The 16,236-nt window shown below is 45.8% G+C and overlaps 1 protein-coding gene across 8 annotated transcripts in view; it reads left to right on the forward strand.

Moving 5' to 3' along the window:
* Nucleotides 1–16,236, forward strand: part of EPHA5 (EPH receptor A5) — a 422,435-nt gene that overhangs the window by 368,249 nt on the left and 37,950 nt on the right. For 7 of the 8 annotated variants that reach the window (XM_030565412.1, XM_030565409.1, XM_030565413.1 and 4 more), the window contains 2 exons: nt 938–944; nt 2,629–2,640. The exons of the other annotated variant lie outside the window; for it this stretch is intronic. The gene's annotated coding sequence lies outside the window, so the exon portion shown is untranslated. Of the gene's footprint in view, nt 1–937; nt 945–2,628; nt 2,641–16,236 lie in introns of those variants that run through there. 8 annotated transcript variants of the gene reach the window in all.

Raw genomic sequence — 16,236 nt, forward strand, 5'->3', positions numbered from 1 at the left:
TGGGCCCAAAAGTCTGGGTCAGGACACCCGAGGCTACCCCCAGGGCCGGTGCTACCATTTAGGCAGCCTAGGCAATCGCCTAGGGCACCAGAATAATTGGTGGGCGCCATTTTGCCGGAGGGGGTGGCAGGCGGCTCCGGTGGAGCTGCAGCAATCATGCCTGCGGACGGTCAGCTACTCGCACGGCTCCAGTGGACCTCCCGCAGGCACCACTGCGGCAGCTCCACCGGAGCCGCGGAGCGCTGGACCCTCCGCAGGCACCACTGCGACAGCTCCACCGGAGCCACGGGACCAGCGCGCAGGGTGGCGAAATTGCCGTCCACCTAGGGCACTCAAACCCCTAGTGCTGGTCCTGGCCACCCCTAGTCACTCATGCACATAGAGAACAAAGGGTTTCCGATAATCGGGGAGCCCAAGGGCTAGGGCTGAGGCCAAGGCTGTTTTAACCTCCTGAAAGGCTTTGATAGCCCCAGAATTCCAGTGCAGGGGCTCCTCAGTATCATGGGTTATCTGCTCATAAAGGGGCTTTGCCATTTTTCCAAAACCTGGAACCCAAGAATGGCAAAATTCTGCAAGGCCTAAAAATTCCCGCATTTCACGTTTAGTCTTTGGCTATGGGATGTTAAGGATTGACTGGATACGGGCACTAGATAGAGCTCGATGTCCTGGGGTCAGTACATGACCGAGGTAGGTTACCTAGTCCTTGGCAAACTGAAGCTTAGAAGGGGACACTTTATGTCCCTTATCTGCCAAGCAATTTAGCAAGTAAATAGTGTCTGTTTCACACGTTACCTGATCAGGAGAACAAACCAGGATGTTATCCACATACAACAGATAAGTGGGCCCACCAGGTAGCTTAATGTCAGCTAAATCGCGTGTCAGGATAGAGGAGAAAATGGTTGGCGATTTAACATATTCTTGTGGTAGCCGAGTTCAGGTTAGCTGTTCTGCCCTCCTGGTTTCCGGATCCGTCCATAGACTCATAGACTCAGACTCTAGGACTGGAAGGGACCTCGAGAGGTCATCGAGTCCAGTCCCCTGCCATCATGGCAGGACCAAATACTGTCTAGACCATCCCTGATAGACATTTATCTAACCTACTCTTAAATATCTCCAGCGATGGAGATTCCACAACTTCCCTAGGCAACCTATTCCAGTGTTTAACTACCCTGACAGTTAGGAACTTTTTCCTAATGTCCAACCTAAATCTCCCTTGCTGCAGTTTAAGTCCATTGCTTCTTGTTCTACCATTGGAGGCCAAGGTGAACAAGTTTTCTCCCTCCTCCTGATGACACCCTTTTAGATACCTGAAAACTGCTATCAGGTCCCCTCTCAGTCTTCTCTTTTCCAAACTAAACAAACCCAATTCCTTCAGCCTTCCTTCATAGGTCATGCTCTCAAGACCTTTAATCATTCTTGTTGCTCTTCTCTGGACCCTCTCCAATTTCTCCACATCTTTCTTGAAATGCGGTGCCCAGAACTGGACACAATACTCCAGTTGAGGCCTAACCAGCGCAGAGTAAAGCAGAAGAATGACTTCTCGTGTCTTGTTTACAACACACCTGTTAATGCATCCCAGAATCATGTTTGCTTTTTTTGCAACAGTATCACACCATTGACTCATATTAAGCTTGTGGTCCACTATGACCCCTAGATCTCTTTCTGCCATACTCCTTCCTAGACAGTCTCTTCCCATTCTGTATGTGTGAAACTGATTGTTCCTTCCTAGGTGGAGCACTTTGCATTTATCTTTATTGAACTTCATCCTGTTTACCTCAGACCATTTCTCCAATTTGTCCAGATCATTTTGAATTTTGACCCTGTCCTCCAAAGCAGTTGCAATCCCTCCCAGTTTGGTATCGTCCGCAAACTTAATAAGCGTACTTTCTATGCCAACATCTAAATCGTTGATGAAGATATTGAACAGAACCGGTCCCAGAACAGACCCCTGCGGAACCCCACTTGTTATACCTTTCCAGCAGGATTGGGAGCCATTAACAACTACTCTCTGAGTACGGTTATCCAGCCAATTATGCACCCACCTTATAGTAGCCCCATCTAAATTGTACTTTCCTAGCTTATCTATAAGAATATCATGCGAAACCGTATCAAATGCCTTACTAAAGTCTAGGTATATCACATCCACCGCCTCTCCCTTATCCACAAGGCTCGTTATCCTATCAAAGAACGCTATCAGATTAGTTTGACATGATTTGTTCTTTACAAATCCATGCTGGCTATTCCCTATCACCTTACCACCTTCCAAGTGTTTGCAGATGATTTCTTTGATTACCTGCTCCATTATCTTCCCTGGCACAGAAGTTAAACTAACTGGTCTGTAGTTTCCTGGGTTGTTTTTATTTCCCTTTTTATAGATGGGCACTATATTTGCCCCCTTCCAGTCTTCTGGAATCTCCCCCGTCTCCCATGATTTCCCAAAGATAATAGCTAGAGGCTCAGATACCTCCTCTATTAACTCCTTGAGTATTCTAGGATGCATTCCATCAGGCCCTGGTGACTTGCAGGCATCTAACTTTTCTAAGTGAGTTTTTACTTGCTCTTTCCTTATTTTCTCTTCTAAACCTATCCTCTTCCCGTAAGCATTCACTATACTAGACATTCCTTCAGACTTCTCAGTGAAGACCGAAACAAAGAAGTCATTAAGCATCTCTGCCATTTCCAAGTCTCCCGTTACTGTTACCCCCTCCTCATTGAGCAGTGGGCCTACCCTGTCCTTGGTCTTCCTCTTGCTTCTAATGTATTGATAAAAAGTCTTCTTGTTTCCCTTTATTCCCATAGCTAGTTTGAGTTCATTTTGTGCCTTTGCTTTTCTAATCTTGCCTCTGCATTCCTGTGTTATTTGCCTATATTCATCCTTCGTGATCTGACCTAGTTTCCATTTTTTATATGACGCCTTTTTATTTTGTAGGTCACGCAAGATCTCAAGGGTAAGCCAAGGTGGTCTTTTGCCACATTTTCTATCTTTCCTAACCATCGAAATAACTTGCTTTTGGGCCCTTAATAGCGTCCCTTTGAAAAACTGCCAACTTTCCTCAGTTGTTTTTCCCCTCAGTCTTGATTCCCATGGGACCTTGCCTATCAGCTCTCTGAGCTTACCAAAATCCGCCTTCCTGAAATCCATTGTCTCTATTCTGCTGTACTCCTTTCTACCCTTCCGTAGAATTGCAAATTCTATGATTTCATGATCACTTTCACCCAAGCTTCCTTCTACTTTCAAATTCTCAACAAGTTCCTCCCTATTGGTTAAAATCAAGTCTAGAACAGCTTCCCCCCTAGTAGCTTTTTCAACTTTCTGAAATAAAAAGTTGTCTGCAATGCAGTCCAGGAACTTATTGGATAGTCTGTGCCCCGCGGTGTTATTTTCCCAACATATATCTGGATAGTTGAAGTCCCCCATCACCACCAAATCTTGGGCTTTGGATGATTTTGTTAGTTGTTTGAAAAAAGCCTCATCCACCTCTTCCGCCTGATTAGGTGGCCTGTAGTAGACTCCCAGCACGACATCACCTGTGTTTTTTACCCCTTTTAGCCTAACCCAGAGACTCTCCACCCTTCCGTCTCCTATGTCCATCTCCACCTCAGTCCAAGTGTGTACATTTTTAATATATAAGGCAACACCTCCTCCCTTTTTCCCCTGTCTATCCTTCCTGAGCAAACTATACCCATCCACACCAACATTCCAGTCGTGTGTATTATCCCACCAAGTTTCAGTAATGCCAATAATGTCATAGTTGTATTTATTTATTAGCACTTCCAGTTCTTCCTGCTTATTACCCATACTTCTTGCATTTGTATAAAGACATCTAAGATACTGGTTTGATCTTGCCTCCCAGCTTTGCCCTGACCCTCCTTCCTCTCTGCCATTATAGCCCGTGCTCCCTCCTGTTTCCAACCCATCTCCCAGGTCTTGTTCCCCACTTACCTGTGGGCTTTGCTCACCTGTCCCCGTCGAACCTAGTTTAAAGCCCTCCTTACTAGGTTAGCCAGTCTGTGTGCAAATAAGGCCTTTCCCCGCTTCGAAAGGTGAACGCCATCTGTTCCTAGCAGTCCTTCCTCAAATAGCATCCCATGGTCGAGGAATCCAAAGCCCTCCTGGCGACACCATCTTCGCAGCCAGGCATTCACCTCCACGATGCATCTGTTTCTGCCCAGACCCCTACCTTCAACAGGAAGAATCGAAGAGAATACCACCTGCGCTCCAAACTCCTTAACCCGTACTCCCAGAGCCCTGTAGTCACTCTTGATCTGCTCAGCATCACACCTCGCAGTATCATTTGTGCCCACATGGATGAGTAGCATGGGATAGTAGTCAGAAGGCCGGATAATCCTCGACAAAGCCTCTGTAACATCTCGGATACGGGCCCCTGGCAGGCAGCATACCTCCCGGGATGAACGGTCAGGGCGACAGATGGGTGTCTCCGTCCCCCTCAGCAGAGAGTCTCCAACCACCACTACCCTACGTTTCTTATCAGTGGTGGCAGCAGACCTCCCAGCCTTAGGGGTACGAGGCTTCACCCCCTTAACTGCTGGGGGTGATTTCTTCTCTCCTGTATCAAGAAGAGCATAATGGTTATCTTTTACCACAGCAGGAGGGTTCACAGCAGCGGTGGAGCACTGCCTGCTGCTAGAAGTAACCAGCTGGCTGTGTCCACCCTGAGCCTCCTCCTCCACTGGTGTGTCAGACACACCCTGAGGCATCTCCTCCTCCACTGGTGTGTCGGTAGTCCTGTCAACTGGGACAGCACCGTCAGCTGTCTCCACATGGATACTGTCCAGGAATTGCTCATGGACATAGATGTTCCTCAGCCTGGCCACCTCCTCCTGTAGCTCTCCCACCTGCTGCCTGAGAGATTCCACCAGTAGGCACCTTTCACATTGGATGCCACCCCCAGCCTGGATATCAGTAAGTGGAAATTGCAAATTACAGTCTTTGCAAGCCCACACCAGAATCTGGGTAAAAGCATCCATGCTTTGGTGCTCTGTCTGGCTACAGGCGCAGGTGGAGGAGACAGAAGCAGTGCTGGCACGGGTGTTGCGGGTCCTCCTCACCATTGTAAGCCTCCCTCTGTCAAACTCTTGCAAATTCCCGTCTACAGCTCCCTGTCCGCTCCTCTCTGCTGTAAACAGAAAGGTTTTCGATGTGGCTCAGGTTATGGGTTCAGGGGACCAATGGGTCACAGATGAGACTGACAAGGGCCCCCCCCCTTCCTACTCCCTTGCAAAACTCCCTGTTAGCAGCTCCTGTTCGCTAAGCTCCCTGGTCGCTTGTGCGCAGCTTTATAAAGCCCTGGCCTGAGTGAATGCCCCGCCCACTGGTTAAGGTTCAGCCAATTACCAGAGGCGTCTAGCTTTCAAACCTTCCTAGTAGCTCCACCTCCAACTGCCAGCTACAGCACACGGTCCTTCAAACAAACAAACCAAACAGACTGACAAACACAAGCTCAGCACACAGCAAGTAACCCCCAAACACACACACAAACCCAAACACTGCAGACAGTCACTTACCCCACAGATGCTGTATGCGCTCCTCCTTCACCTGGAGAACTCCCTTGCAAAACTCCCTGTTAGCAGCTCCTGGTCGCTAAGCTCCCTGGTCGCTTGTGCGCAGCATTTACATGTAAATGTAAAGATATCCCAGCTGTCTTGATCTAGGGGAATACTCAAAAAGGCATTACACAAGTCTGTTACCGAATAGCAAGCAGTACCTGCTTGAATGGCAGTTAGGATAGTGTGAGGATTAGGTAACACATTGTGTCTAGCCTGGACGACTTTATTCACTGCATGCAAGTCCTGGACAAATCGGTATTCCGGTTTTTACTCTGAATCTGTGTCAGGTTTTCTGACTGGCAGAATGGAGGTGTTGAAAGGAGACTTGGTGCGAACTAGCACTCTCAACAGCAGAAATGTGGTGATAAAGTTCCGGAGGCTTGGCAGAGCTTCTTGGGGGATGGGATACTGACGAATTTGAGGAATTACAATGCCTGGTTTCAAGGTTATACGCACTGGTTTTGTCCGAAGAGTGCCCAAGTCTGTTTTTAAAGTGCCCCATAGGGAGGCTTTTACCTCCTGTCTGAGTCACTTGGGTAGGATCGGGTCCGCAGGCAGGATCAAGTCCTCTGAAGCCTGGGTCAGAACAGCACACAGCTGGGGAAGCTGGTATTGAGGTAACCGGAGGACGATCCTATCATCTGAAAAAAAGATCTGAGAATGCAATTTACATAACAGGTTTCTGCCCAAGAGGTTAACTGGGGAATTCGGGGCTAGCAAAAAGGCATGGGAGGCAGAGAGACCAGAAATTTCAACAGTAGCCTCCTGCAACAAAGAACAGTCAAATGGCTTTCCGCCTATATCCATTACCGGAATACTTTTATTCATGAGGCTTCCCTTCTTCGGCTTGACAGTAACAGTGGAGAGGGCAGCCCCAGAGTTTAGAAGACAAGAATAAACAGTCCCTCCCAAAGTTAGATGGACCTAGGGGTCATTGGAGGAACAAACATAAGTGGTAAAATCATTTGAATAGGTGATAGAAGAACCCCCTGGTCGCCGTCATTCCTCACTGTCATTAACGTCTGTTCTCCCCACAGTCATCTGGTGTAGCGGTGGGTCTGGGCGGTGGGGCTGCCACCCAGTGGGTCGGTATGAGCACTCTCTTTTCCAATGACTAAGCTGCTTACAATAGTTACACATATTTTTGGCGTGTCCTGGGCCCCCCACCCTGTCCATTTCAGGTTGCCTCTTGGGGGGTGCCCTCCACTCTCCTTGTTTTTCATTCCCAGTTTTTACAAGAGCCACCAACATTCTCACTTGCTTTGTCTCTTGTACCTTCTCTCTTGTGTTATATACACAGGTGGCAACGCTTACCAGTTCCTCCAAGGATTTCCCTTCAGTGCCCTTAGGTCGCTGTAACCGTTTTTTGATGTTCAGGGCTGACGGAGAAATAAAGGTAAGCCGGATCGTGGACTGTGCATCCACAGTCTTGGGGTTTAGGTTAGTATAGGTACAAAATGCTTTACAAAGTCTTTCATAAAAATTGGAAGGTTGCGCCTCTTTCCCTTGCAAAGTATTATGAACTTTTGACCAATCCAGAGTTCTCTCTCCTGCCTGTTCGATACTTATTAAAATGCAGTCCTGGAATCTCTTTAAATTCGCCTTGTGGGCTGGATTATTCGGGTTTCATTGGGCCGGATTAGCAAGGGTTATAAGATCACGGGAATGGCTGCTGGCTTCCGCGGTAACCCAGGCACCCCAAAGGACCCTCTCCTTCTTCTCTGTGCATAACAAACAATCCAAAAGTTGGCCCACATCTTGCCAGTCGGGATTCTGAGACTGGAAAATGGTACGGAATCGCCTATGGACGACATCCAGGTCATCTCTGAGGCGGGGCGTAGTGGTTTGCCAATTCATAATGTCCGCTGTGGTAAACGGAACATGAATGTGATGGTTCACAACATTCCCTTCTGTCGTTGGAACTGGGCTGACCCGGAGGGGTGCTTGAATTAAATTGCCCATGAGTTTTTTCCCATAAACTGACCTCAATCTAGTGTGGGATGGACAATCCAAGAGGCTAAAAGACTCTGACCCACTACTCATCATCCCGCCAGCAGCCGGTTGGTCTTCTCGAGCTGTAGTGTCCTCAATTCTCCCGGGCGGGGGTTTCTGTGGTAGGGCTGCTGTCTCTGAACCCACGGCTGCAGAGGAGGGTATCAAGCCCTTCCCACTTGGTAGTGCTGCTGCTACCAGTGGCCGAGGTCAAGGACAGTATACGGGGGGATTTTCTTCCCAAAAATCGGCCTCTTTAGGGGCAGAAGGTTTTGGGTAGAGAGGGGCTTGAATCTGTATTTTCTTTAAGCGATGATAAGCTTCATTGTCCCACAAGAACCAATAATTCATTTGTTCTGGTGCCTGGCTTCCAGCACCAGGCGCAGAGGAGTTAAGTGAGTTGGAATGTCAAAAGACCCAACTCAGGCCAACTGGTACCCAGGGCTGGCCAATCCTGGGTACAAAGCTGCAATAAACGCCTCTTTGACATTCCTTTCTGAACACTGGGTAAAAGCCATTTATTTAACATGTAATCCAAAGGGCTATCCTAAGAGGGTTTCCACTGAGACCCACCCATCCCCTTTTCTGGCACTCAAATAGAGAATTAAACAGAAAGAAGCAGGGAATAATGGTCTAATCCAAAAAATCCAAGCCAGCAATCTCTGCTTACACTGACTGCTACAGGGGATGGAACAGAAGGATCTTAATATGACCTCAGGGCTTCCTCGCACGCTATAGCTTCCACCCTGAGGAATTATGAATAAAAAGCTCAGTTCTGCCCACACACCTAACACCCAAAGGTATAAGACAGAAATACAGTAACCAGATAACCAGAATATAACCAGAACCCAGAAGGTGTTTCCTTATCCTATTAGGGCTCACCTTATCGGAGCACGAACCCCAGGGGCCACGGTGAAGTGAGGAAGAGGGGCTAAGCTCCCCGGTGGCACCGCTCCTAGTTCGCCGAAGCCGTCCGGAGTCTGATGTCTGAGCTAGGAGAGTCCCTTCGTGGTCACCAGAAACTGTTACCGAAATGTCAGGTCCACCTAGCTGAGAGCCAATGACAATCAGACAGGGATAAGGAAAGGTTGCTTTATTCTGCAGAAGAAAGGAGAGTTTTGAACCTTGGTACAAAAAAACTCTGCTCCATACAAAACCCAAGAATCTTTTATATACACTCATACACAGGCTTCGGTTGTGTTAGCATTTGATTGGTGGTTAGCAAACCCTGCACTTCTGCAATCTGCTCAGCAAAAACCTGCTTAGGACCAGCTTCAACTGCCTCAAGACTGATAAGGTAAGACAGTTCAAAAGTTCAGGCTACTGTGTCCGTGAGATGTCCAATTTTCCCTAATGGTTGCCAGCTATTATAAAACTACTAGCTGTTAGGGGGTCGCTGCTGACAGTCAAAATATGATGGAAAGCATCTGCCAAGAGAAGTTTTAAGAGAAAAGAACTGGAATTCCAAGACCTATGAATGGGTGCCATGGACAGGAAGGAGTGGCCAAGGATTGTAGGTGTGACACGGGCAGACCGTGCCAGCTCATGCCAAAGTCACCATGTCTCAACTGAACACTGACAGAAATATAGCTGGAATCAGTCTGACTCGCATGTTAATACTGTTAACATAAGCATTAGACTTATAAGAATGTGTTCAGTGTTTTGACTTTATTGTATGCTTGTGTGTTGCTGCCTGCATTAATCTCACTTATAACATCTGCATCCCATATTGTGAGGTAATAGTTGAGAGACTGTATTGTGAGCCTCCGATCACCAGACAGGAGAGAAACATTTAAAAGTGTGAAGTTCAGATCATCAACAGAAGGTGTTACATCCTTCCCAGCAGGAAAGATCCATTGACACAAGACAGACAATTGCGGGACGTTAAAGAGAGAAAAAAAAATATTGTTCCACCCTCTCCCCCCAGCTCCCCAAAGATGAGTCATGAAAATGGATTCTTCTACATCAACAAGTTTCCAGCTCAGAGCTCATGGCAGGAGGGGAATAAAAAGCCCAACCCAAACCCCGCCCCAGTTTCCTTTTCCTATTTAATAAATCTTTATATAGTTTCTTATAGGATTTACTCCAGATGTTGTTTTTGGTGTGAGATCTAAGGTGCAACTGACCTGGGGTAAGTGACTGGTCGTTTGGGACAGGGACTAACCAGAATATTGCCGTGATCTTTGGCATAAGGGGCCATCTGTCACAAAGGGACACTCACCTGGGGTGGCGAGACAGATAGGAGTTCCCAGAGGGACTCTGTGTCTCCATGTTCAGGCTGCTGCAGTGCCTGAGGAGACTCCACTTGAAGACTGGTGAGCTGCGAGTCCTGTTCTTAGATTTCACCAATCACTGCAGGCAGCATAACAGTGGGTCTCTCCTACCCCTTGTATATGGGAAAAAGAATCAAGAAGTGAAAAGTCTAACATAAGTCTCAGGTAACATCTTTTTAATTATCCAATCTTGCTCCTCTCATCAGCTTTGGAACAAACAAGAGAGAGACTCTGCCTAACAAATCTGTCCCTTGCTTTGTATGAAGACAGGGACACTTCCGAACAGGAAATACAATTTGTGCCTGCACCCCAACAGTCAGCAGCAGTTGTGCCTCTGATGTCTGTGAGGAACAGGCCTGATAGGATGTGGTCAGTAAAGCTGCTAGGCCCAGGCCCTTAAAGGATCTCATGGAGTTAAAGGATGCTAAATAAGCACCTGAGGGTCTGGGCCCCAGTTCATGGCTTGGATTTTCAAAGGAGCTTAAAAATTAAGCACCCAGATCCCATTGGTTTTCAACAGAAATTGGGTGCCTGACTCCTTCTGCTCCTTTGATAATCACCCCTCACATTAATTTAGAAGAACTGATACTGACCTTTCTCATGCTGATGTAAACCAAGAACAACTCCACTGAAGCCAGTGGAGTAACACCAGTTTAAAAAAAAAAATCTGTTCTGAGCTGAGAATCACGTGCACCATTTTTGTCACTGCAGAATCTAACTCAGACTTCCATGATTGTGGCACTTAAATTATTCCACGTGAATTTGACCCAATACAATCATTCAGAACACCTGGACAACTGAGCCACTCCATACCTAAATCTGATCAGGTGTATTAATTTAGTGACTAGCGAATGAGTCGTTTCATGCTGCAATGAAACCATGCCCACCAACCTCCTTCCTCTGGCACTTCAGAATCTCTTTAGATGTAGTCAGCTCTGATGCTTTGCTTTTAAATCTGTGAGGGAGACTTTTCTACCAAGTTGTCTTACTGGCGTGGTTGGCAAAAGCTTCAGTTTCCAGGAGACGCTTTACAGCCCAGCAGAATAAGCATTTCTGTGCCTCTGCAACACTGATGTGAAAAAGAATTTAACCACACTTAATGCTGCTCCACATCGCTCCCCCCCCCCCGCCCAACCCTTGATGTTTCTCTAATTAGGATGCACGTGCTTCCAAGTGTGCATTTTTAATAACACATCTAATGCTAAAGGTCAGGCCTTATTTGCATGAAAATAAGAATCAAGAAGGAAAGGCGCAATCAGATGTAAATATCAAAGGGGAAATGTTAATAAGAGCGGCCCCACCAACAAAAGGGTTTACCCTGGTCCATTGAAAACTGTTGATTATTCATTTTGTACACTTGTAAGCAATTCAAATCACAACTGAAAGTGAAATGCTATCAGAAGCCTGAAACAGAAGGGAGCAACTGCCCTCAGAGTTTAATGAAAGCCTTGACAAAGATTACATGTGTAGTTACTTAGTTACTGAAATCAGGGATGCTGCTGGGGTTTAGATAATATGTTCAGGAACTCCTGAGTGCTCTTGAATTTCATATTGAGAACAATCCTGCTATGGAGAGGGGAAAAATCCCAGTGCACATTGCATGGCATCATTCACACACGGGAGCAGCACAACGGATGAGAGCACGGAGGGTAATTAGAGATTCAGTGTTTTGTTGTTTTTTGTTTTAATTTTGTACATTTTTGTTGTTGTTGCATTCATGGTTTAAAGAACCGAAAGAACAGAATCTCAAGTTACTACTATTTGCCTCCTTGATTGCAAATTTAAATAGCAGTTGTTATTGCCAGCAGTTCTGCCCTGGTGAGAACATCTCTGCCCTGAGCGTTATTGGAACATATATTAGCAAACTGTATTTATACCCAGCAACTGAGTATGTGCATGTGTGAATCTGAAATTTAATAGAGAGGGATAAGTAATTTAAAAAAAAAATCAACCAATATTTCAAGGTGGATGCTATTGGGTCTTCTACACCTCCCTCAATAAACTTTTTTGATGACATAGGCCCAGATCCTCAAAGACATTTAGATGTCTAACTCACTGATTTCAATACCTAAATATCTTAGTGTATCTGGGACCTTTGGGCCTAATCTAATGCCCACTGATGTCAAGCCTAGTGTCTCAGCGGGTGGAAACGGTCCTAGCACCGTTGAAGTCAATGGAATGAGAACCATTTCCATCAGCTGAGGAACTGCCCTGAGAAGTGTCCCTTGATCAGTTGCAAAGGCTGCAGTAACTGCTGTAAGCTGTTCTTGTGGAAAAGGGCTGCAGGGAGTTGCAGGATGCTGATGAGCTTCAAAAAAAGAAGACCAGCCCTTCCCACCCTGTGGCGACCCTCACTGAGTGTGTATCCCAGTACAAAGAAAAGTCTTTGAAATTGTCTATTAATGAAGCTCTTAATTTTTAACCTCCCACCTTGCTATTGCAGTATTTGAAATGCCTGAGGGATAGAGAGATTTGATCCAAGTTCCCAGTTGAGAAGGAAGGAAGTGGGAGATGAAATGAAGAGCAACATTTGACCTTGTCTTTGGTTCAATAAATGCCTTTTGCTTTTTGAAACCGTTAATCACAACCGTTAATCACTACTTTCCCACACAAGCATTTTAGGCCTTCCTACAAGAAAGCATCCCTATTCAAGCAAGTATTTAAGCAGGTGCTTAATTTGTAGCAGTTGCCTAAGTCTCATTGGCGTCAAGGGGATTTAAGCACACTTATAAGTATTTCTTTGACTCAGGATAACATTTAACCAAATTATGAGTGAGTAAAATGACATTCCAAGGGACATGGACAGCCCAGAGGCATGAATTTCTAGCCTAGTGGTTGAATGCAGAATTATTGTAGAAGAAAGTCCAGTACGCCATTTACCCAGTGTTTTCCCATTTAGGATTATGTCTGGCTTGGCTAACTTTGCACTCAACTCCTAATTCTGTTATGGGGAAAAAGGTCAAGTTGTACATTTTGTCCACCAGCCATAACCTTCACCCCTCTCCCACAGAAAAAAGGGATCTCAAATATATTTATCTCTTGCAGATGCAGCAGAATCACTAACAATTAGCTATGCGGTATAATGAAAGCATTTGAGAAATCCCTGTTCAGAAGTGTGAGCTTTGTGAAGCTGTATAAAACTAAGGGACCAAGGAGATGGCATAATAATAAATATAGCGCACGTCAATCAAAAACAAGCTGTCAGCTGTAGCGCTTGACTATAGCTCTGATTTTTGGAAATACGTGAAGACCATGCTAGATTTAATCACACCTATAATTCACAGTGAAAGTCAAGTGGTTTGAGGAAGATGCATTGAACAACTCTGTCTCTCCTCATTGTGGGATTGCCATATGCTCATTATGGCATATGGTAGCTAAAGCAATGCTGGTTGTGAGTGTATAGCCTGTATCCTTCCAATAGCGTAGAGGGTTCCTGATGCTTTCTGAATAAATGTCATCAACATATTTTAATTCAAGTGACCTCCAGCTGTGAAAATGAGCCCATGGGGCAGAAAACACAAATTAACGCCAGTTTGTGTCTAGGTTCCCTAATTAACTGATCTATATTGATGCAGGAGAGAAGAGTAAATTGCAGCAGTTCGTTGTTCACTTCCTTTTTGGGCTCTGATTAGTCAAGGGGACTTGAATTTTCATCTTCAGCTTGGTTACAAGCACCAGAGCTACAATCAAAATTAAAGTGGAAATCTTGCGCCAGGGACATCTGATGGAATCTATGGCTAAAAGCAGGGGGGCTAATTGCATGTGAATTATAGATGGAGATTAGAGGCGTATGTTTGGTGGGATGGGGAGGGACTGAGAATAAATGATACACCATTGTTCCAAATCACAGGCAAAACCAATGTCCCACTATAAGAAACATTTTGAAAAAGTTCTGGGAGGCATTTAAATTTCTCACAGCAAAACTACTGGCAAGTTCCAGGATAATTTTGTGGCAGTCTGTATAGTCTATTGTCAGGAACCCAGCTAATTGTTATGGTAAATGGAGGCGAGCTCTCCTGATGACAAGATAACACCCCAATGAGGGCAGTAGCTTTATCAGAGGAGAGTGCCTCACGCAAATGAAGCACTGTCCATTCCGACACTTTTTGTTGTTAAAGCTTTAGTTAAGTATCAGAGGGGTAGCCATGTTAGTTTGGATATGTAATAGCAGCAAAGAGTCCTGTGGCACCTTATAGACTAACAGATGTATTGGAGCATGAGCTTTCGTGGGTGAATACCCACTTCGTCGGATGCATGTAGTGGGTATTCACCCACAAAAGCTCATGCTCCAAAACGTCTGTTAGTCTATAAGGTGCCACAGGACTCTTTGCTGCTTTTAAAGCTTTTGTTGTTCAGGATGTGAGGGTTTTTTTCACACCCTTGAGTGACACAAGTTTTAACAACAAAAGTGCAACAAAAACATAGATTAAATCTCAGGAAAAACATCCTAACTGTAAGAACAGCAGCACAATGAAACAGACAACTGGCTGCCTATGGAGGTTGTGGAAGCTGGAGGTTTTCAAAAGGAGGCTGGATAGCCATCCTAGATGGTTTAAACAGAACAAATCCTGCACCTTAGACTGGATGACCCTTGCAGTTCTTTGTAACCTTATGGTTCTAATGATTCTATGAATAAGGCTTTTGTTTGACCAACATCCCTTGTTCACTTTTCCCTTTAGCTGGAAAGATTATTTTCGGGAACTGCTCCCGAGCCACTCGCTCCCTAGCCCGTAGCAGTGCATGAGATTCTTCCGTCCTGAGTGCAGGACTCTGCACTTGTCCTTGTTGAACCTCATCAGGTTTCTTTTGGCCCAATCCTCTAATTTGTCTAGTTCCCTCTGTATCCTATCCCTACCCTCCAGCGTATCTGATTTCTGGTCACAGTTCTGCAGAAAAGGACCTAGGGGTTACAGTGTACGAGAAACTGGACATGAGTCAGCAGTATGTCCTTGTTGCCAAGAAGGTTAACGGCATTTTGGACTGTATAAGTAGGGGCGTTGCCAGTAGATCGAGGGACATAATCATTCCCCTTTATTCGACATTAGTGAGGCCTCATCTGGAGTACTGTGTCCAGTTTTGGGCCCCACACTACAAGAAGGATGTGGAAAAATTGGAAAGAGTTCAGCGGAAGGCAACAAAAATGATTAGGGGGCTAGAACACATGACTTATGAGGAGAGGCTGAGGGAACTGGGATTATTTAGTCTGCAGAAGAGAAGAAAGAGGGGGGATTTGATAGCTGCTTTCAACTACCTGAAAGGGGGGTTCCAAAGAGCAAGGATCTAGACTGTTCTCAGTGGTAGCAGATGACAGAACAAGGAGTAATTGTCTCCAGTTGCAATGGGGGAGGTTTAGGTTGGATATTAGGAAAAACTTTTTTACTCGGAGAGTGGTGAAGCACTGCAATGGGTTACCTAGGGAGGTGGTAGAATCTCCTTCCATAGAGGTTTATAAGGTCAGGCTTGACAAAGCCCTGGCTGGGATGATTTAGTTGGGGATTGGTCCTGCTTTGAGCAGGATTTTGAACTAGATGACTTCCTAAGGTCCTTTCCAACCCTGATATTCTATGATTCTTAGTCTCATTGAGAAACATGTTTCCTTTTTACCTGCCAGCAAGCTATCATTCCCCTTTATTGATGTTATCTAACACCAGAATCATTTTACCTTCCAAGAAGGGGAGTGTGACTGACTTTTATCATAGGCCTATAAGGATCAAGTTTGCCACTTGACAGCTTCTTCCTTTATTTTGTGTAGACTCTAACCGTGCATGGAAGTGACCTAGATGTCATTGTGCTCCTTGCCCCTTTGCTCCAGGCACAGAATCAGTGGATGTTGTTTCCTATATCATTACACCTTCTTCCCACTGACAAAGCCCTGGCTGGGATGATTTAGTTGGGAATTGGTCCTGCTTTGAGCAGGGTGTTGGACTAGATGACCTCCTGAGGTCCCTTCCAACCCTGATATTCTATGATTCTATGATTGTGACACCTATCCACTTCCTGCAGTTAAGCCCAGTTGGCCTACCCGAATTGCGAGCCTAACAGTCACTACATTACCCACCACACCCCTTCCCCCTCATGCCTCCTCACCCAGTGGATCCTTATACAGATGAGATGCCCTGTTTCTAGAAGTCCACATGAGAAGTCTCAGCCCCCTGAATAGTCTGAGGTGACAATTGTAGATACTTTCCCTTCGGCCTATGCTTGCAGGTGAACAGGGCTCTGCACGCATACACTCACATCCCATCCGTGTCACCCATGGCCTGCTGTCCTCCCTACACGTTCTCACCTTTAGTTATCTTTTCTGGGTTCAAGTTTATTGAGCTTCTTGAGATTAGTTATTGTGACATGCAGAGGAGGCCTTCCATGGGAGAAGGAGATATTGGGCAGGAGGAGTCACATCTTA

This window comes from Gopherus evgoodei, chromosome 5, assembly GCF_007399415.2.
Source record: "Gopherus evgoodei ecotype Sinaloan lineage chromosome 5, rGopEvg1_v1.p, whole genome shotgun sequence".
Lineage (NCBI taxonomy): Eukaryota > Metazoa > Chordata > Testudines > Testudinidae > Gopherus > Gopherus evgoodei.